Source organism: Gorilla gorilla, chromosome 5, assembly GCF_029281585.2.
Source record: "Gorilla gorilla gorilla isolate KB3781 chromosome 5, NHGRI_mGorGor1-v2.1_pri, whole genome shotgun sequence".
NCBI classification, from domain to species: domain Eukaryota; kingdom Metazoa; phylum Chordata; class Mammalia; order Primates; family Hominidae; genus Gorilla; species Gorilla gorilla.
The window spans coordinates 115,510,140-115,530,192 of record NC_073229.2 but is presented as its reverse complement, the minus strand read 5'-3'; the positions used below and the strand labels follow the sequence as shown (position 1 = coordinate 115,530,192).

The 20,053-nt window shown below is 37.5% G+C and overlaps 1 long non-coding RNA gene across 1 annotated transcript; it reads right to left on the bottom strand.

Annotated features, from left to right (window-relative positions):
• Window positions 1-338: 338 nt before the first annotated feature.
• Window positions 339-9,491, bottom strand: LOC129534049 (uncharacterized). The gene is made up of 4 exons (XR_010134324.1): window positions 9,251-9,491; window positions 6,957-7,029; window positions 2,546-2,626; window positions 339-632 (listed from the first exon to the last, which is right to left on the bottom strand). It is a non-coding gene; the product is annotated as an uncharacterized lncRNA (long non-coding RNA).
• Between the last annotated feature and the right edge of the window lie 10,562 nt (window positions 9,492-20,053).

The following is a 20,053-nucleotide window of genomic DNA, read 5'->3' as shown; positions in this document are numbered from 1 at the left end:
TGATCAATCATCTTAGTCACTTTAAAATACTAATTATCCCTTGTAAATGTTAATAATATAAGCAATAAAGAACAGATGGCCAAATGATCAGAAAACAGCTGCTGTTTTCCTGTCAAACCCAAAGATGTGAGCAATGTTTCTAAACAAGGGCCCAGCAGAGAAATCATGGTGATGAAATTTTCTGCTGCAGGCCTATGCCATATATCTTCTATCTAAAGCTGCTTAAGGCATTTACAGGTGGTAACGGCCATAATGGTGTTGATGATCTCTGCTGTATGGAGTGTTCTGAGATAACAGGCAGGTCACCTTCTGCAGGCCTGCCGGGGAACTTGGGGGATAATCTCTTCAAAGCTCAGGATAAGCTCCCTAGCATCGTTCAGTTCTCTGCTCTTAGGATCTTGATGAGCTTAGGAATCAAGCTGAAGAGAACACTTAATCTAAATGCACTCTAGTGTTCCACACAAATGGGATCATTGCCATTAATAAAGACAAAAGGAAGATTTTTGTGAGCTTACCTAGAATGGTTGTTCCTGCCCTTTACACTGCCTGCTGTGACATTTTGACTTCCATCTTCTAGATCTTCTTTCTCTCTTCCTGTTATTTACCATCCCCTACCTTACTCCTGTGCCAGGCTGAACAAAGCAGAAGAGAAGGTATATCAAGTTGTTTAGCAATAAATGTATCTGATAATTTTTTGAAAATCTATTGATGTTTCATAATATTTTTTACATTTATTTCCCATAGATAAGCATGTTATTTATTTTGAATCATTCATATAAATCCATAAACCAAACTCTCAGTGATCACACATATCTGGCCATTAAGTATGTGGAGTTTCTATGTATGATTTATTGTGTGCTTGGATGAGTAAGGACTTTAGGCACTTATTTGTACTCAAAGAAAAGGCAAAGTTTAGGTTCTCAGCCACCTCTTGCTGATAGCAGGCACTGAGAGCCTACAGGAGCCCCTCTTAGCTACATCTGTGTGGACTTGCAGCAATCCTAAACCAAAGCAGCTGGATCCTGGCTCCATGAAAATGAACTTTCTGGAGCCAGTGCAGCGATGTCCAGAGTAAGATCACTTGATGTAAGTTCATACAATCTTAGAAATTTTCTCGCTGATGATGGTAGGGAAAGCGTTGAACAGTTATTCTTGAGCAGGATGTGTCCTTTCCCAGATAGAGAAACAGATGAAGATTTGAAATGAATTTTGTTTTCACAACAGTGGAATCTTTCCAGCTCCTCTCTCTTCCTCACCGGCCCTCCCCGCTTCAGTGTGCATTGTAAATGTTTCAGAGATTGGCTAATTACACACCAAATTTAATTCCATTTCTTACAGCCTTAGAGCCAAACCACATTTACCAGTTTCCCATGGAGTTGGCATGGGCTTGTGCCTGAGTTCTAGGTAATGAAACATGAACGGAAATAATGTAGACTTCTACACCTGGCTCTTAAAAATCTCCCAGGTGTGATCCTCCTATTTTTCCCCTTCCAGCTGCTTGATCCAGACAAGCATGCTTACCTTGACAGTCAGGCATTAAAGAAAGAGACACAAATGGAAGAACCCTGGACACCTGAATTGCTTGAATTTATTCTTTGTTAGAGTAGTTCTGGTTATGTTTGGTTCTTACTCTTACAGTGTGGCTGCTACTCTAGGACATGCTCCTTACCACCAAGGCTAGGCCTTCTTGAAGTCTCAACCAAACGCCTGAATCTTCAGTGAGGTCTTTCCACTTCAACTAGGCCAGAGCTCCCGTACCTCCCAGCATTTCTCAGCATTTGGTAGCTATGTTCAGCTCTCATGCCTGAAGGATCTGCTCTCTGCTAAGGCCCAGGAAGTTTCTCCTGTTCATGAGTACCCAGCACTTGGGCAAAAACCCGTAGTAAAGTAGTGAACATGTACAAAGACAACTGACTTCACTCCCAATCCAGACACAAAGCTTTCACTTCCCTGGTACTACCACCCAGCAAATCTCTATCATTTCAGCAGCCTTGAATTGCAATATCTGCCACTTACAGCTCAGTAAGATTGTCACTCTACTTGGACTCCACTACACTGCACCAAAATGACCTACTGAATTCTCTGAATGTTACTGAAGCGTGCTAGTCTACATTATTCCCTAACTCTAGGTCACTGTCAGGATTCTCCAGAGGGACAGAACTTATAGGATATTGCATATGTAAAAGTGAGTTTTTGTTTGTTTGTTTGTTTGTTTAGATGGAGTCTCGCTCTGTTGCCCAGGCTGGAATGCAGTGGTGCAATCTCGGCTTACTGCAATCTCTGCCTCCCTGGTTTAAGCAATTCCCCTGCCTCAGCCTCCCAAGTAGCTGGGATTACAGGCACCCGCCACCACGCCAGCTACTTTTTTTTTTTTTTTTTTTTTTTGGATTTTTAGTAGAGATGGGGTTTCACCATGTTGGCCAGGCTGGTCCCAAACTCCTGACCTCAGACAATCCGCCCGCCTCAGCCTCCCAAAGTGCTGGGATTATAGGCATGAGCCACCGCACCCAGTCAAAAGGGAGTTTATTAAGGAGCATTGACTCACGTGATCACAAGGTGAAGTCTCAGGCTGTCTGCAAGCTGAGGAGCAAGGAAGCCAGTAGTGCCTCAATCTGAGTTCCAAAACCTGAAAAGTAGGGAAGCCCACAGTGCAGCCTTTGGTCTGTGGTCAAAGGCCTGAGAGTCCCTGGCAAACCACTGGCATAAGACCAAGAGTTCAAAAGCCAGAAAACTTGGAATCTGATGTTCCAGGGCAGAAAGCATCCAGTATGGGAGAAAGATGAAGGCCAGAAGACTCAGCAAGTCGGCTCATTTCACCTTCTTCTGCCTGCTTTTTCTAGCTACACTGGCAGCCAGTTGGATGGTGCCCACCCAGACTGAGGGTGGGGTCTTCTTCTCCCAATCCACTGACTCAAATTTTAATCTCCTCTGGCAACACCCTCACAGACACACCCACAAACAATACTTTGCATCCTTCAATCCAATCAAGTTAACACTTGATATTAACCAACACAAGTCTACCTCTTGTCAACTTGAACCCATACACATCTCACAAAATCACAATCTTCAAGACAATAAGATCATAATTTTGCTTAACATAATACGCTATCCTTTGCACAACCGTAAGTGCACCAATCCTTAACCTAAATGCTATTACATAAAGTTAACATTTAAATGCTGATATGAAGTCAATAAATCTTATGTCACATGATAAAGGAAAAAGAAAATAAATAAAATGAAGATATTTTCTTAGTACAAGTGTATACATGCACAAACATATTCTTAATAAAATAAGGAGGAAGTACCCATGACAATTACAGTCCCTGCTTCTGCAACTAATCATGTGGTCATAACTGGTATTGATAACTACTTTCTTCTACTACCCATTCTGTATTCCCTCTGACTTCAGCAAGAACCTCAGCAGGTAGTGGGTTTTTACCTGCTGGCATGACCCAAACCTTCATTCCTGAAGGTCTGGGCCATTTGCTGTCCTGCTTTGATTTGGGTTGTCATAGTTTCCCATTGACTTTAATCACAGGGCATGGTAATACTAAGAGACGCCCTAAGGGATCTCCTGAATTCCCTCTTCTTTACCTCCGTTGTGGAGTAGTAGACTGATTTAATCTTGATAGTCCGGGTCCATAACCCCAGCCAACACTGTAACTCCCTTCTTAGCCTGTTGACTTAAAGGTAGGAGGAGCCCAAAGTGGCCATTTGGCAATCTTAACATCCAGTTTAATGGAATCGTTGTCTTTCCTGATAGTAGCATTCCTCCCTCTGGAATTAAAACCTCTAGGCCAGCAGAATATAATGTTGTGGGAACAGGAGGCAAAAATTTTGCTAGTGGGTCACTAGGGGTGATGGTGTGTGGTGCCGCTTCCACTTCTATCCCTTGATTCCTGGACTCATGAATCCTGGCTATGGGAAAAAGAGCACCGTATATAGGATGCTGATTCAGAGCATACACAGCCTTCTGGAGAACTTTGTCCCAGCCCTACAAAGTATTGTCACTTAGTTGGCATTGTAATTGTGACTTCAAAAGGCCATTCCACCATTCTATTAATCCAGCTACTTCAGGATGTTGGGGAACATAGTAAGACAAGTGAATTTTTTGAGCACGAGCCCACTGCCACACTTCGTTAACTGTAAAGTGAGTGCCTTGGTCAGAGGCAATGCTGTATGCAATACTACGACAGTGGATAAGGCATTCCATGAATCCATGGATGGTAGCCTTGGCAGAAGCATTGTTTGCAAGATAGCCAAACCCATATCTGAAGTGTCCATTCTGTTGAGGACAAACTGCTGCCCTTTCCACAATAGAAGAGGTCCAAAAGACAAAGAACTTAGAGTCTGATGTTTGAGGGCAGGAACCATCCAGAATAGGAGAGAGATGAGGCCAGAAGACTCAGCAAATCTGCTCTTTCCAACTTCTTCTGTCTGCTTCATTCTAGCCATGTTGGCAGCTGATTAGATGGTGCCCACCCAGATTGAGGGTGGTTCTGCCTCTCCCAGTCCACCGACTCAAATGTTTGTGTGTGTGTGTGTTTGTGTTGTTTTGTTTTGTTTTGTTTTGAGACAGACTCTCGCTCTGCCACCCAGGCTGGAGTGCAGTGGTGTGATCTCGGCTCACTGCAATCTCTGCCTCCCAGGTTCAAGTGATTCTCCTGCCTCAGCCTCCCAAGTAGCTGGGACTACAGGTGCACACCACCATGCCTGACTAATGTTTGTATTTTTAGTAGAGATGGGATTTCACCATGTTGGCCACGCTGGCCTCAAACTCCTGACTTCAGGTGATCCACCAGCCTCAGCCTCCCAAAGTGCTGGGATTACAGACATGAGCCACCACACCCTGCCCACTGACGCAAATGTGAATTTCCTCTGGCAACACTCTCACAGACACACCCAGAAACAATACTTTGCATCCTTCAATCCAATAAAGTTGACACTTCGTATTAACTATCACAGTCACTAAAAGTAATCCATTTGTGTGATTTTAATGCTTTCATTTTTTAAAATAAAATCTATACTTTTGTAATTGTATGTATATATATTTTGCTGGCAAGTTATAAGAATCGCTTGAAAGTAGTTATAACTTCACTAGAAAATAGCAGTTGCTTAAAAATATCTGCTGTTTAAAAGGTGGGAAAAAGTGGTATAAACAATATACCCAATTGAAAATTAAGACAGCGTCTAAAGATGGTTCCCATAAAATCAGAAACTTCAGTGTCATTTCCGGGAATGATTAAACTTTAACATAATGAAAAAGAAAAGAGTTATTTCTGATATTCAGAAAAAAATAAAGTTCAGAGGAAGATCTGAAAAGTTGATTTAAAAAAAAACATAAAAGTGACCATTCTGATTGGAAAAAAAGATGAAACAGTACTATTAATATAAACATGCTTTTGTTAAAGAAATACATTAATATTTTTTTCAGGCCAATTTTGCAATGAACATATATCATTTACCCAGTGGAAATTTATTTTTGTTTTAGAAAAAAGGGCATGCAATTATACATTCATAGTGGAAAACCTTTATACTAAAAACAAAAGAGAGGTAAGATGTAAAAACATAGTATATTAGATTTCTTGAACAAAGTTCTGTAAATACTCTGTTGTCAATTAAAATAAAAAAGGTTACATGTGTAAATAATTATTTAAACACTCTTGTAAGCCATCAGATTGTCTAGTATATGCTGGGTAAAAAAATTTAAACATACTAAGTATCCAATAATTCAAAGAAAACATATATTGAATATAAACTACTTAAATTTACAGATAAAGAAGCTAAAAATGCTAGAATTGTCACGAATTTTGTCACCATTTGTTTGTCCCTTCATTCTTACAATAAGCATGGTTCAATTAACTAACAATTTCCCATAAAACCTTCGTTCTTGTGTTTCAGAAATTGAACAAGATATTGGAACTGAAAGGAGGCAGATGAGCAAAGCTTGCATTTTAGGTGTCTTGAAGATTAGTTTGAGAAAACTGAGCTAAATTGTATACTTTTGATGTCTCAGCTTTCAAGTCAGCTCAGACTCAGCTCTAGTCTAAATGCAAGGACATTGGATACCTCCCTTTCAAAGCTTTTCATTCCTCAAGATGAGGTATTCAATTTTTGAAATGTAACATTCCAATTCCCTCATGATCAAATGGTTTTTGAAAAAGAACAGAAGCTTCTGAAACATTATTATAACCAAAAAAAAGGCAAAAATAACTACAAAAGAACAGATTCATGCTTAACCAAAACTAAAAGGCAAAAGGACATATTCCAAATAGTCTCATTCAAGGACAAAAACCAACAGAAAAATCTTTCAGCAGGGTCAAAACACTGCAAATAAGTGTCCCAAGCTTGCAAGACTAAAAGAGCTAATGGTTATGTAAACCTTATAAGTAACTGGATATAAAGAAATAGAACTACTTAGCAATGGTAATTGGGCAAAGGAAGTATGAACTAAGATTATTATTGTCCATACATATGTGTGTGTGTGTGTGTGTGGATATATATGATATATATATATCATATATATGTTAATAGGGAAATGAAATTTCTAATTTCAGTTAAAACACTGTAAAATTTGTAAGAAACAGTGCTGTCCAAGGTGGTATGTGTGTGTACATATACGCATGTAATATACATACATATGTAACACACAAATGTATATATGCTTAATATTAGTTAATTCCCTACTCATTCATTTATTCCTCATTCATTCATCTATTAGTTTATTCATTTAGCAAATGTATGACCTCCTGTGAGCCAAGCACTATGTAAGGCATTGAGAATATCATGACGAATACAACATACATGATCTGTTATTTATGGCTTCTAGGAGTCTATTAGGCAAGATGGACAATGTTGAAATAATCAACAAAGTACAATAAATTTTCAGGTAAGTAAAATGGGGAATAAGCAAAAAGAACATAGAGTTTTCATGGTTGCAAAAAGAAGACACTTACGGAAGCATCTTTGGGTCAGTTATGACAGTTTGGTAATTTCTGAGCCTGAGTCCAAGTACATATTCTATCGTAGCTATTAAAAAAAAAAAGACAGTGATTAGCCTGTGGCATCAAGTTTTCACTGTCAGAGTGTTATAACTTTTAACCTCTCTATTGAATTATAATACAAATTAATTTTAATTAAATAACAGAATTTCTAAAGCATTTAATAAGTGCATATTCCACATGGACATATGTTCAGATATCATTTAAAAAGTTATTATCTTTAAAGAAATTTTAAAATTACACTGACAAAGTACAGTAGTGTCAAACTCTAGAGACCAAGATATATAATATGATTGTCAGACCAAGAATGGTAGAAAAAGTTCACTTGTAAATACCAAAATATGAATTTCAGAGGTGTTGGCAGAAACAGCCCATTAAACAAGTCAGCAGCTCAAAATCTGCCTAAGAAATAATTTCCAGTTTTAACAGGAAAGTTTGTTTTAGCAGGCTCTCCCAGTGATTCTGTTGTACACTCAAGTTTGAGGAGTAGAATTCTAGGGCCTCAGATCAGTTCCTCCCATCTTTACCATAAAGTTACTTACCAGCCCCCCTGTATGCTCTACACATTCCTTTGACTTTCAACCTTTTCTCTAAATATGTTCATCTCTTCTGGAGATAGCCCTATCTGTTTTTTGCTGTGTCTATTTTCTTTTTATCTGAAACATCCAAGCCTGGGATATATCTACCACATAAAATCACATAACCCTGAAGTTTTCTTCTTCTTCATCATGGACTCATCCTGAGCCCGTTTATACTAGTGAAGATAGTGGCCACAAAACATCAAAAAATACAGTAACCTTACATTGAATAATACATATTTTTTATCTTGCTTAAAAGTATGTAGAAATTCCAGGCCATAAATTCGTTCAGACAAGTTCTTTTCATCTTGTGGGCCCCCTATTCCCAGGACTGTGTCCTCATTTGCAGAGTTGAAGCTGAATGTGGACACCTCTATGTTCCAAATCAAGGGAAAAGAAAACATAAGAAGTCCAAGGAAAGTGATTTCCTTTTAGACAAGTGACCTAAAAGTTACACATTCACTTTTTCTCATGTTCAACTGGCCACAAGGGTGGCTGTTCAGCCATGTGCCCAGGAAGAAGAGAGAAGAGACCTGACCTGGCAATCATTAGTCAACACCACACCTACCCACTATATCCTCTCTAGAAGTCCTCTAAGTGTATGGCATCTCCCTGGCTATTCACAATGTGTACTATCTTCTCTTCTCAGACAAATGGAAGCATGACCCTGTCCTAATCAATAAAGTGTTATACTTAATTATCTGTGATTCTTTTGTCTATGACCTCAAATCATCCTTTGATTATTGGTAGAAGCAGAGCCCTCTGTAAATACAGGCAAGAGGCTTGTCTGCAAGGTATAGAAAAGAAGTAGCAAATTAGAAGGTAGAATGCTTACAGAATCCAAACGTGCCCTCATTTTGTCCATAAGTCATCTTCAATTTAAATATACATAAGCTTATATATCTTATATATATGTACATATAGCAATACACAACACGCCCACACATACAATAGACAGTTTTCAATATATAAATTTGTTTTTCTCACTACAATTAATTTTAAAATCCGTTTTTTACAATTCATAAAATATTTCTCCCTAGGGGAAAAATGATTACAATGGGAAAAATCTTCTAGACTATCATGCTAAAGCATCCTCAATGTGTATATAGGATTTACAGCATTTGCATTCGTGAAGGCAATCACATGCAATATTATAACTAAATACTTTCTTTATGAACCCTCACTGGAGATTTTAAAATTTCATTCCTTCTGACATAGTTTTGATATTTGTCCCCACTCAAATCTCACGTTGAAATGTTATCCTCAGTGCCGGAGGTGGAGCTTGGTGGGAGGTGTTTGGATCATGAGGCTGGATCCCTCATGAATGGTTTGGGCCATCCCCTTGGTGGTAAGTGAGCTCTCTCTGAGTTCACAAGAGCTCGGGTCCTTTAAAAGTGTTTGGCATCCTCCCCCGACACCCCTATTTCTGCTCCTGCCATGTGAGACAACTGTTCCCACTCTGACTTCTGGGGAAACTTCCTGAGGCCTCCACAGAAACAGATGCCATCATGTGTCCTATAAAGCCTGCAGAACCTTGAGCCAATTAAACTTCTTTTATTTATAAATTACCCAGCCTCAAGCATGTCTTTATAGCAATGCAAGAACCACTTAATATACCCTCTTTCCCCCTTCACCAGATAATGTGAATTTGGGAATGCTCAGTCCTCTTACCTCTTGCCTGTTGACCAGTGAGACTAGAGACCAAGTCGAAATTGCTGATGTGTCCTTGGCTTTGGCTATGGATTCACCTGGACAGTGAGTGTCAGAAGGGTTGAGAGTCAGGGATTGCTATGGAGTGCAAATTAGAAGCCCTATGAGTCAGGGTTTCCTCATAAGGTAATATTCAGGAGAATTTTTTCAGTCTTTATTGACTTCTCATTCATACATCATCTTTCCTTCTTAGATCCCCATGGATCGGTCCATTTATTGATATCTTTTAAAAATTCAACCTATATCAAATCAGCTCTATCCTAGAGGTGACACATTCAAGTTTCATGATATCTAGAAGACATATCCCTTTAGAGAATAACAATAATTAATCATTGAAGGATGAAACTTTCTTATTCCTCATGCCCTTTACTTTCTCTTTTACACAGTAAGGGCAAAGCCTAGGTCTAGCATTTTTCTGGTGGGGTCTGAGAGTACTTAACAGATCAACAGAAGACTACATGCATTATAAAAATAATTGGGCTGGGATAATCTTAGTCATTTTACCCTAAGAGTCAGGGTTTAAAAAATGCTGACTTAAGTGGGATAAGGTAGGGGAAGGGAATAAGAAAGCTACAGTAATATGTAAGAATGTATTCAACTAAAAGTAGAAAAATTCTAAAGCACAATTATAAGAATACACAAAAGTTTTATAAATAAAATATACGCATAAAATCACATCAGTATATTATATCTTAATTTGTATAAAAATTCACTTTCTTAATATCCAATTCAGTATTTCATTGGCATCATCTCCATACATTTATGGTAGCTGGTGGAAAAAAGAACAAATATACATACAAAACCATATTGTTCAGGGTGGGGAAAATGGTGAAAGTAGAAAAAAACTATTTTCTGTTATTTAAAAAGTTCAGATGAAAATATTTAATATGCAGTACATACATTTATATGTAACTTGAACCACAATTTTTGCAACTTATTTATTAAATTCCACTACTTCTGAGATTTTTATTATTTAATTAGGTTTAAGTATACCTAGTGTGATCTTTTCAAAGGAAATTTGCTAGCAAAAAATAATGGTAAGCAATGTGAAAATGTCCTTACTCAAGAGAATAAAGTACTGCTACATGGTATATGATTGATTACCAGTTGGCATGGAATCCATGTGTTGATACTAAGTCATGCTTTTTGATTCATTAACTCTACTGTTTAAAAAAATCTACAGGGAAACATAACCCTTATTTAATTTCACATTAATTAAAAGCAAACATATTCTAGCTCTTAAAACTTCACCTGAAATTTCTATTTAGTAAACAATACCAGCATCTTCTTAATCCAGGTTCAGATGTTAACTCAGGTGCATATATACCCACATCAAAAATTTTCTTTTTTTTTTACTTTTTTTTATTTTTTTATTATACTTTAAGTTCTAGGGTACATGTGCACAACGTGCAGTTTTGTTACATTTGTAAACATGTGCCATGTTGGTGTGTTGCACCCATTAACTCGTCATTTACATTAGGTATATCTCCTAATGCTATCCCTCCCACCTCCCACCACCCCACAACTGGCCCTGGAGTTCGTCTCAAAAAAAAAAAAAAAAAAAAAGTTAGCCAGGTGATGTGTGTGTGTGTGTGTGTTTATTGCAAGATAGATTATGAAAACAAATCCAACTAAAAAAAAAAGTAAGCGGGAGGTGAATGTGTGACAGAATGATAATCTGGAATATTCATTTGTGGGTTCACTAGCTCTATCCAAGCAGCATCTCCAACTCAAAACTTCACTTAGAATAATAGTCTCCAATCCAATCCAGGTTGCTGTGAATGCCATTAATACATTCCTTTTTATGGCTGAGTAGTATTCCATTTTATATATATATTTTATATTTATATTTTATATTTTATTTATATATTTTATATTTATATATATATATATGTGTGTTTGTGTGTGTGTGTGTTTCTTTATCCACTTGTTGACTGATGAGCATTTGGGCAGGTAACAATTACTTTTGCACCAACCTAATAAATAAAGACTTTCTGGGACTTCCTAAAGGTCACCACAGCCAAAATAAAGGCACTCCACAACAGATTGTGGAGTAACTCGTTTCCAGTTGGGATCAAAGGAGGTTTAGCCACCAGTTCCAGGAACCAAGATGGGAGTGGAGTCACTAGCTATAGCAAAGGCAGCCTGGAATCCATTCGGATTACAACTGACACACAGGTGTCCTCTACCACACTCACCCTGGTGCCTCTTGAATATTCTACTAACTGATGTGGGTGGGGAAAATACATATAGGAGACATTCTGATTATGATTGAATGTTAAACCTGAGCTGACTGAAAAACAGGTAAATTAGACAGAGAAATCTAGAAAATATCTAGATTAAATTGTCTGCCATTTTGCAGACTGAGTTCTAAGAATTGGAAAGTCAAATTGAGTTATTGAAATAAAGAAAGTTACATTTTTGCACATCAGAGTCTGTAACTTGGATATTTATAGCTACCAAACATGAAAGGCCTTGTGTGACGGACTAAGGAGTTTGGGTTTTATCCTGAAGGCACTAAGAGGCAATTGAAGAATTTCAAATAGAAAAATGAGAGAAGCAGATTTGAATTGAATAGAACACATTCTAGCAGCAATGTGGAGAATGGATTGGTGAATTAAAGAACAGACATGTAGAAAACCAGAGTAAGGGAGCCCAGAAAAGAGACTTTTGACTTAATTACAGAAAAAAGTAAGAGACCACAGGAATAAGGTGTGATAGCAAGGAGGAAAAGGAGAGGACTCATTTGAGAGTGCTTAAGTGACAGCTATCTCCTTCCAGCTCAATCCATTCAACCTCAAGGAGACTGGTCACTGGGACAAGATTCTGATCACAATGCTAGCAGTAAACCACCCCTCCACTTAAACCAGTTTGCTGCTCCTGTGCTGACCTCCATGGCTCCTGAATTCCTGCACATTAGCTATTATGTTTTGTTTTATTTTATTTTATTTTCATTTCTTAAAAGGTGATAAGCTACCATCTATACATATTAATACCATTTTATATACATTACATACATTGACCATATACAGTAACTAAAGTCTAAATATAAAGTATTTTCAGATTAAAACTGTATAGTGTAAAGCAGCATTGGTTGGCTGAGTGCATTTTTCTATTCCTACGGCCAACCTGCTTTTTATATAAAAGCTTAGAATGTTGTATGAGTTCAATGCATTCTATGAGAACAGAATTCCTTAGTACAAATCCAAACTGTAGAACTTATTGGTCCCATGATTTTGTTGGTCCAAGTCAGTCTCTCTTTTACTCTGTTTATCTGTGAAATGGGGATAACACTAGGACCTTCTTCATTAGTTCATGTAAGAAACTTAGTATAGGGCCAGGAACAGAGAAAGCACACAATAAATAGTAACAATTGACTCCGTGAGAAATTTGACATTTCTTAAAATGAGTTTACATTTTTAAGTTGTATTTAGCACCAAGGAGTTTCCTCACCAAAATTTGTCTTCTCATACTATATATATTGAAACAAGGGGATCTTTATATTAAAATCTGTGAGTACAAAAGAGTAAACAGCCACATAATTCACACAATTTTCATCAGTCGGTATGTTGTTTTGGCCATATACATACAGATATCTCTACATCTTTAATTCTAAAACATTTTACAGAAAGGCAGGGCAAATACTGTCCTCTATATTTTATGTGGTGCTGAGTTTAGATGCAAAGGTTTAATTTACAACTATAATAAAGGGTAGATAAGAAATAATCCAAATGGAAAGAAGACTCTTGCCAGTTGGGTTATTTCTGCTGGGCAGAATGTTTATTTTTTCATAGAACAAATTAGAAGTTTTCCAGATGGTTTATCTAAAGTATTTTTCTCTCCTCCAGGCAGAGGATAAATTAAAAGTGTTAGGAAAAGGTCATTCCCACCTCTCCAAGAAGCACATTTTCATAATTAAAAGAAGTAAAGTTCAACCACAAATGAAGTGATCTCTACTTAACATATAAGTTACATTTGTACATCACAGGTAATGGTCTAATTTGAAGTCTGTTAAAAATATTTTAAAGCTATTAATCACCTTTTGTGGCTTTTTTTTTTAATTCAAAACACTAATCTTTATCATAAGACTAGCAAAAGAACGGGTATGGTGGCTCACGCCTGCAATCCCAGCACTTTGGGAGGCCGAGGCTGGCAGATCACCTGAGGTCAGGAGTTCGAGACCAGCCTGACTAACATGATGAAACCCCATCTCTACTAAAAAATACAAAAGTTATCCAGGCGTGGTGACAGGCGCCTGTAATCCCAGCTACTTGGGAGGCTGAGGCAGGAGAATCAATTAAACCTGGAAGGCAGAGGTTGCAGCAAGCCAAGGTCACAGATCACGCCATTGCACTCCATCCTAGGCAAAACGGTCTCAAAAAAAAAAAAAAAAAAAAAAACCCTAGCACAGGAAATGCATTACACTAATTTCCCAACAGCAACAAATGAAGAACGGTTTTATTCAACTCATTCCTAGCTAAAAACATATAGGTGGGTGCATGATTTGTCCTATAACAACACCTTGTCAGGGTATTATTGGAGGGAAGAGGGGTCCTGTCTCTGGCACCATATTTTACATTAGATAAACAATTTATTTCTAACTTGATCCTCCCAAGATGGTACAGGAGGAAGAATCTAATATTGAGTTTTGCAGGAGAGATTGTATCACTTGTCAAATTAAGATCGCTACTTTTGTGAGACGGAAAATGAATCTTAAAACAAAGCTGAGACTCCAGCAGAAATTCATCTCGATTCTGTAATGGTTTGCAGTTCTACACGACAATATGCTGTGGAAGTTAAACAGGAAGCAGGCTGTCCACCTGCCAGTCAAGCAGAAGGGAAGCCTCCATCCAGCCCCAAGCTTACAAACTGGGCCATGAACATGTAGGCCTGTTTATGTTCCTGTTTATGAGGTTGAACAAATGGAATTATTAGCCAGTAATTATGGAAGCAAAACAGGATCATTTCCACAGAAAAACATTCTTCTGTTAATAATCATGAGGCAGCTGTAATTATAAATAGAGATATCATGGAGGCATTTATATAGCCACATCTTGGCTTTGCCCTTGTTATTTGAGGGGAGTCACTTGCACTAGAGAAAAACTTCATCTTTGGATAGTAGAGAATTTTCTTATAGTCTTAAAAGGGGAACCAGAATCAATTTTGATGGAAGATTTAAGGTAATCTCAGTACTTTCAAATTTTAAACTCAGGAGAGTGAAAACAGTAGCATCATCTATGGTCCCTAATAACTGGAAAACATGCTCATTGAAATTAAATTTCTAATGCAAGACACCATCAAGGTACCAATTCATTAGCGTGATAGGGCAGCTTATTTAGTGCACAATTAGGAAGGACTAATCTGTTTTTCATTATGGAAAATTTTCTCTCTCTCCCTCTGATGACTATATGTGGCAACGTACTGGAATCCTTTTATTATTCTGTTATATTAAAAAGTAAACAATGTTATAGCTGTAACATTTAAGTTCAGATGATCCAGGGGAATTTTAAAGACTATTATCACACCTCACGAATATGTTTGAACATAAACTCCAGGTCAATAAAAAGACTCTGTAAGTCCCCTTGCAATACTCTAGCCAGGATGTGGTAAAATAAATTTCCTCAGAATTGTTTAGCTCTTTGAGAAAAAGATGTAAATTTTTTATTCCATGTAAAAGAGAGAGATCCTTCAATGTTTTCTCAATTTCCTTGTTTCTCCTCTATCTCCAAAATGGAAGCAACCAGAACCTTCTCAGTTTCCCAATTCGTTTGACTTAAGAAGAACCAGTCTATAGTTGTCTTTATGTGTGTGTGAGGAAACCACTGTAGGATATTTTCTGAACCCAAGTTCTGGACATTAAGGCCATACACTGTCACTCAGCAGTCCACAAGGACAGCCCTCACCCTTAGGAGTTGGCCATTCTCATGGTCTCTGCCCAAAAGCCATCTGGGAAAACCTTTCTTCAGGGAGAGACACGATCTTCTCATTTCTTGCATTGCTTGTGTATGATTTCTTCACTTCCAGTGGGAGCGTCCAAGAAAAAACACTGAAAGGAGAAGAAGTGAGGCTGCTTCCTCCCCATTCATTCTCAGGACCACAGCACCAGCTCCACAGACATTGTTTACATGTGTGTTATAAACTATTTCACTTGAAGAACGTGTTCCCTGTTAATAAAACAAACATATTTGCTTTTCTACATTGAATTTAAGACTCTGATAGCTGCCAAAATTGTCAGCATAACATATTATGGCTTCTGAAGAGAAAAGAAAAGAATATCCCAATGCTGAAAACTTAACACTATTGTGACACCAGACACCAGAGTGCAAGGTGAGTCATTTTTTTTTAACAGGGGTTGCAAGAAATGTTATTGGTCTCCACTGCTTTACTAGCTGGACTTACTAATATATTGTTTAGGGTAATCTACATAAATTTTATCCAGACACACCTCAGAGATGTTTTGGTTTCAGTTCCAGACCACCACAATAAAGCACATATTGCAATAAAGCTAGTTACACACATTTTTTGGTTTGCCAGTGCATATAAAAGTTATGTGTAACTATACTGGAGTCTTTTAAGTGTTCAATAGCATTATGCCTAAAAAAAAATGCACCTATCTTAATTTGTAAAATACGTTGTTCCTAAAAAATGCTAACAATTCCAGGAGGCTTCAGCAAGTCATAATCTTTTTGCTCATGGAAGTTCTTGCCTCAATGCTGATGGCTGCTGACTGATTAGACTGGTGATCGCTGAAGACTGGGGTGGCCATAGCAATTTTTAAAAATAATACATCAATAAAATCTTCCATATCAATTGACTTTTTCTTTCACAAAATATTTCTCTGTAGCATGCTATGCTGCATTTTACCCACAGTGGAACTTCTTTCAAAATTGGAGTCAATCTTCTCAAGCCCTGCCACTGCTTTATCAGTTAAGTTTCTGTAATATTCTAAATCCTTTGATGTCATCTCAAAAATGTTCATAGTATTGTCACCAAAAGCAGATTCCATCTCAAGAAACTAGTTTCTTTGCTCATCCATAAGAAGCAAATCCTCATCAATTTAAATTTTATCATGAGATTGTAGCAATTCAGTCACATCTTCAGGCTCTATCTCTAATTCTGGTTCCCTTATAATTTCTAATACATCTGCAGTTAGTTTCTCCACTGAAGTCTTGAACCTCTTAAGGTCATCCATGATAGTTGGAATCAGCTTCTTTCAAACTCATGTTAATGGTGATATTTTTTACCTCCTCCCATGAATCATGAATATTCTCAATGGCATTTAGAATGACGAATCCTTTCCAGAAGGTTTTCAATTTACTTTATCCAGATCCGTGAGAGGAATCACTATTTATAGCAACTTTAGCTCTAGGAAATGAATGTTTTAGATAATAAGACCTGAAAGTCAAAATTACTCCTTAATCCACGGAGTGCAAAATAGATATTGTCTTAGCAGGCATAAAACCATTAATCTCCTTATACATCTCCATCAGAGCTCCTGGGTGACCATGTGTACTGTAAATGAATAGTAATATTTTCAAAGAGGTCTCTTTTTCTATGCAGTAAGTCTCAACAGTGAGTTTAAAATATTCAGTAAACCATGCTGTAAACAGATGTGCTGTCATCTACGCATTGTTGTTCATTTATAGAGCACAGAGTAGATTTATAATAATTCTTAAGGGCCCTAGGGCTTTTGGAATAGTCAATGAGCATTGGTTTCAACTTCAACACACCAGCTCTATTAGTTCCTAACAAGAGAGTCAGACTATCCTTTGAAGCTTTAAGCCAGGCATTGACTTCTCTCTAGCTATGAAAGTCCTAGATGGCATCTTCTCTCAGTAGAAGATTGATTTTTCTACATTGAAAATGTTTAGTGTAGCCACCTTCATCAATGATCTTAGCTATACATTCTGGATAACTTGCTGTAGCTTCTTCATCAAAATTTGATGTTTCACCTTGCACTTTTGTGATATAGAGATGGCTTCTTTTCTTATATCTCATGGATCAACATTTTCTTTTTTTTTTTTTTTATTTTTTCTTTGAGACAGAGTCTTTCTCTGTCATCCAGACTGGAGTGCAGTGGCATGATCTCAGCTGACTGCAACCTCTGCCCCCTGGGTTCAAGCGATCCTCCTGCCTCAGCCTCCTGAGTAGCTGGGATTACAGCCCTGCACCACCACAGCTGGCTAACTTTTGTATTTTTAGCAGAGATAGGGTTTCACCATGTTGGCCAGGCTGGTCTTGAACTCTTGACCTCAAGTGATCTGCCCACCTTGGCTGGGATTACAGGCATGAGTCACCATGCCTAGCGAACATTTTCTAGTTTCAATTTTTTTTTTTTTCTGCAGCTCCTTCACCTCTCTCAGTCTTCGTGGAATTAAAGACAGTTAAAATCTCACTCTGGATTAGGATTTGGTTTAAGTGAATCTTGTTGCTAGTTTAATCTTCTATCCACGCCACTCCAACTTTCTCCATATCAGTAGCTCTATTTTGCTTTCTTATATTCATGTGTTCACTGTAATAGCACTTTTAATTTCTTTCAAGAAATTTTCCTTTGTATTTACAACTTGGTGAACCATTTGGTGCCAGAGGCCTAACTTTTGGCCTGTCTCAGCTTTTGACATGCCTCCTTCACTAAGCTTAATCGTTTCTATCTTCTGATTTGAAGTGACAGACATGAGACTCTTTTCATTTGAACACTGAGAGGCCATTTTAGGGTTATTAATTGACCTAATTTCTATATTGTTGTGTCTCAGGGAATAGAGAAGCCTGAGAGAGAAAAAGAGAAGGGAGAATGGCCAGTTGGTGGAGCACTCAGAACATACACAACATTTATCGATCAAGTTTGACATCTTGTATGGGTACAGTCCATGGTGCCCCAAAACAATTACAACAGCAGCATCAAAAGTCACTAATCTCAGCTTACTGTAACAAACATAATCATCATTAAAAAGCTTGAAGTATTGTGAGAATTACCAAAATGTGATGCAGAGACACAAAGTGAGCACGTGCTGTTGGGAAAATGGTGTCAATAGACTTGTTCCATGCAGGATTGCCACAAACCTTCAACTTGTAGAAAATGCAATATCCATGAAATGCAATAAAGCAAAGTGCAGTAAAATGAGATATGTCTGTATACTATAAAAGTTATGTACAAATAGGTTCTAAAAAGGTTCACTTAAAAAAAAGTTAGAAAGGCTTGTGGTAACTTGCAAGAAGTAATTTTCAACAATTAAAATTTTATCTAGGGGTATAGATGAGGTCCTATACTAATAATTTGGTTTTAGAGTATCTTCATCCACAAGGTAAGTGCTCATTATTTATTCAACTTTGTCAGAAGCTCTATAAATACATATTGCTCTTCTAATAGGATAATAATTAAAAGATAGACTAATGAAGGTAAAAATAACTGTAAGAATCTCAGAGTGTGGGCTCCAGCCTGTTCGGAAGGAAATGCCTAACACTTGGGATGCTCTTTATGAAACACCATGAAAGGCTTAGCTGTGTAATGGCCTCATACAAATGTGGGATAATCTTACTAGCAAAAAATAAGTCAATGTTGCATGCCAAAATATGACATCAAACCAAGGCCATGTGTTTTCATTAAACAATACGCTGGTTTTAATTATGTCAGAATTTTTTATTATTTGTATAATTCATTTTGTCATCTGCTAATATACAGTAGCAGAAAAATAACAGCAGTCACAAAAAGTTAAAGAAAAAAGAAAACATTGCAGGAAACTTGAAGTTCAGATAATTGTCAGGTTAAAAACTACCAAGATTTTATTTTATCAAGAGAGAACCTGGACCAATTCATCAAACTTTGGTGTTCCTTAAGGGTGTAGTTTGAGAACTGTGAACCTAATATATTTGCCACACTTTACAAATGAAGCAAACAAGTCCCAGAGAGGTCAACAATTCACTCAATGACACATTGTTATTAGAAAAACTAGAGCCCAAATCTCCAGCTGCTGGACCAGCTTACTTGCTTTCTTTTTTCTTTTTATCTCAGGACTTGTTCCATAGGAAACTGTGTAACTGTTTTTCTCAATTTTATACTCATTGCTGGCTCAGAGGTTGTATATTGACTGAATTTCACTAAGTTCCTATATGTCTGTACCGGTTTGCATACCCCTTACTATTAGTACATGAGTGTATACATTTCTTCTCATTGTCACAACAGTCAAAGTGACAGAGCTATTAATGGCCTTCTCCAAAGTCCTCCTGCCATCCTTTGTCTTTGTTAATTTTTGTTATATTGACAGTGAGCTCAGCTCTAGGAGCAAATTAGTCTAAGCCAATTTCTCTTTGTTAGATACACAATTTTCCAGCATCCTTGCAGCTAAGCATTGGTCACATGACATGCTTCCGATCAACGTGATGCAAGAAGAACTCATCCAGGAAATACTTTATTTTCCAGCAGAAAGTGATGGGCATGAAAGTTGACCCTCTTTGAACAGCCCCATCCCATTCTTTCTCTGAATGGTGCCATAGGATATGATGTCTAGAACATAAACAACCATCTTATCCCCCACAAAGCAACCACTTAAAGATGAAAAGCCAAACAATTAAGAAAGCCAAAGAAAAAAAGAAGGCCTTAATGGCATTGCTAAATTTCTGCATGAATCTAGAGCAACCCCACCTCTACACTCATTATTGTGTGAGATATTTATGTCTTGGTTGCTTGGACCAATATTAGACAGGTATTCGGTTCCTTATAATGTAACCAACAGCCTTAACTAATATGCTTGCAATTACATGATTTTC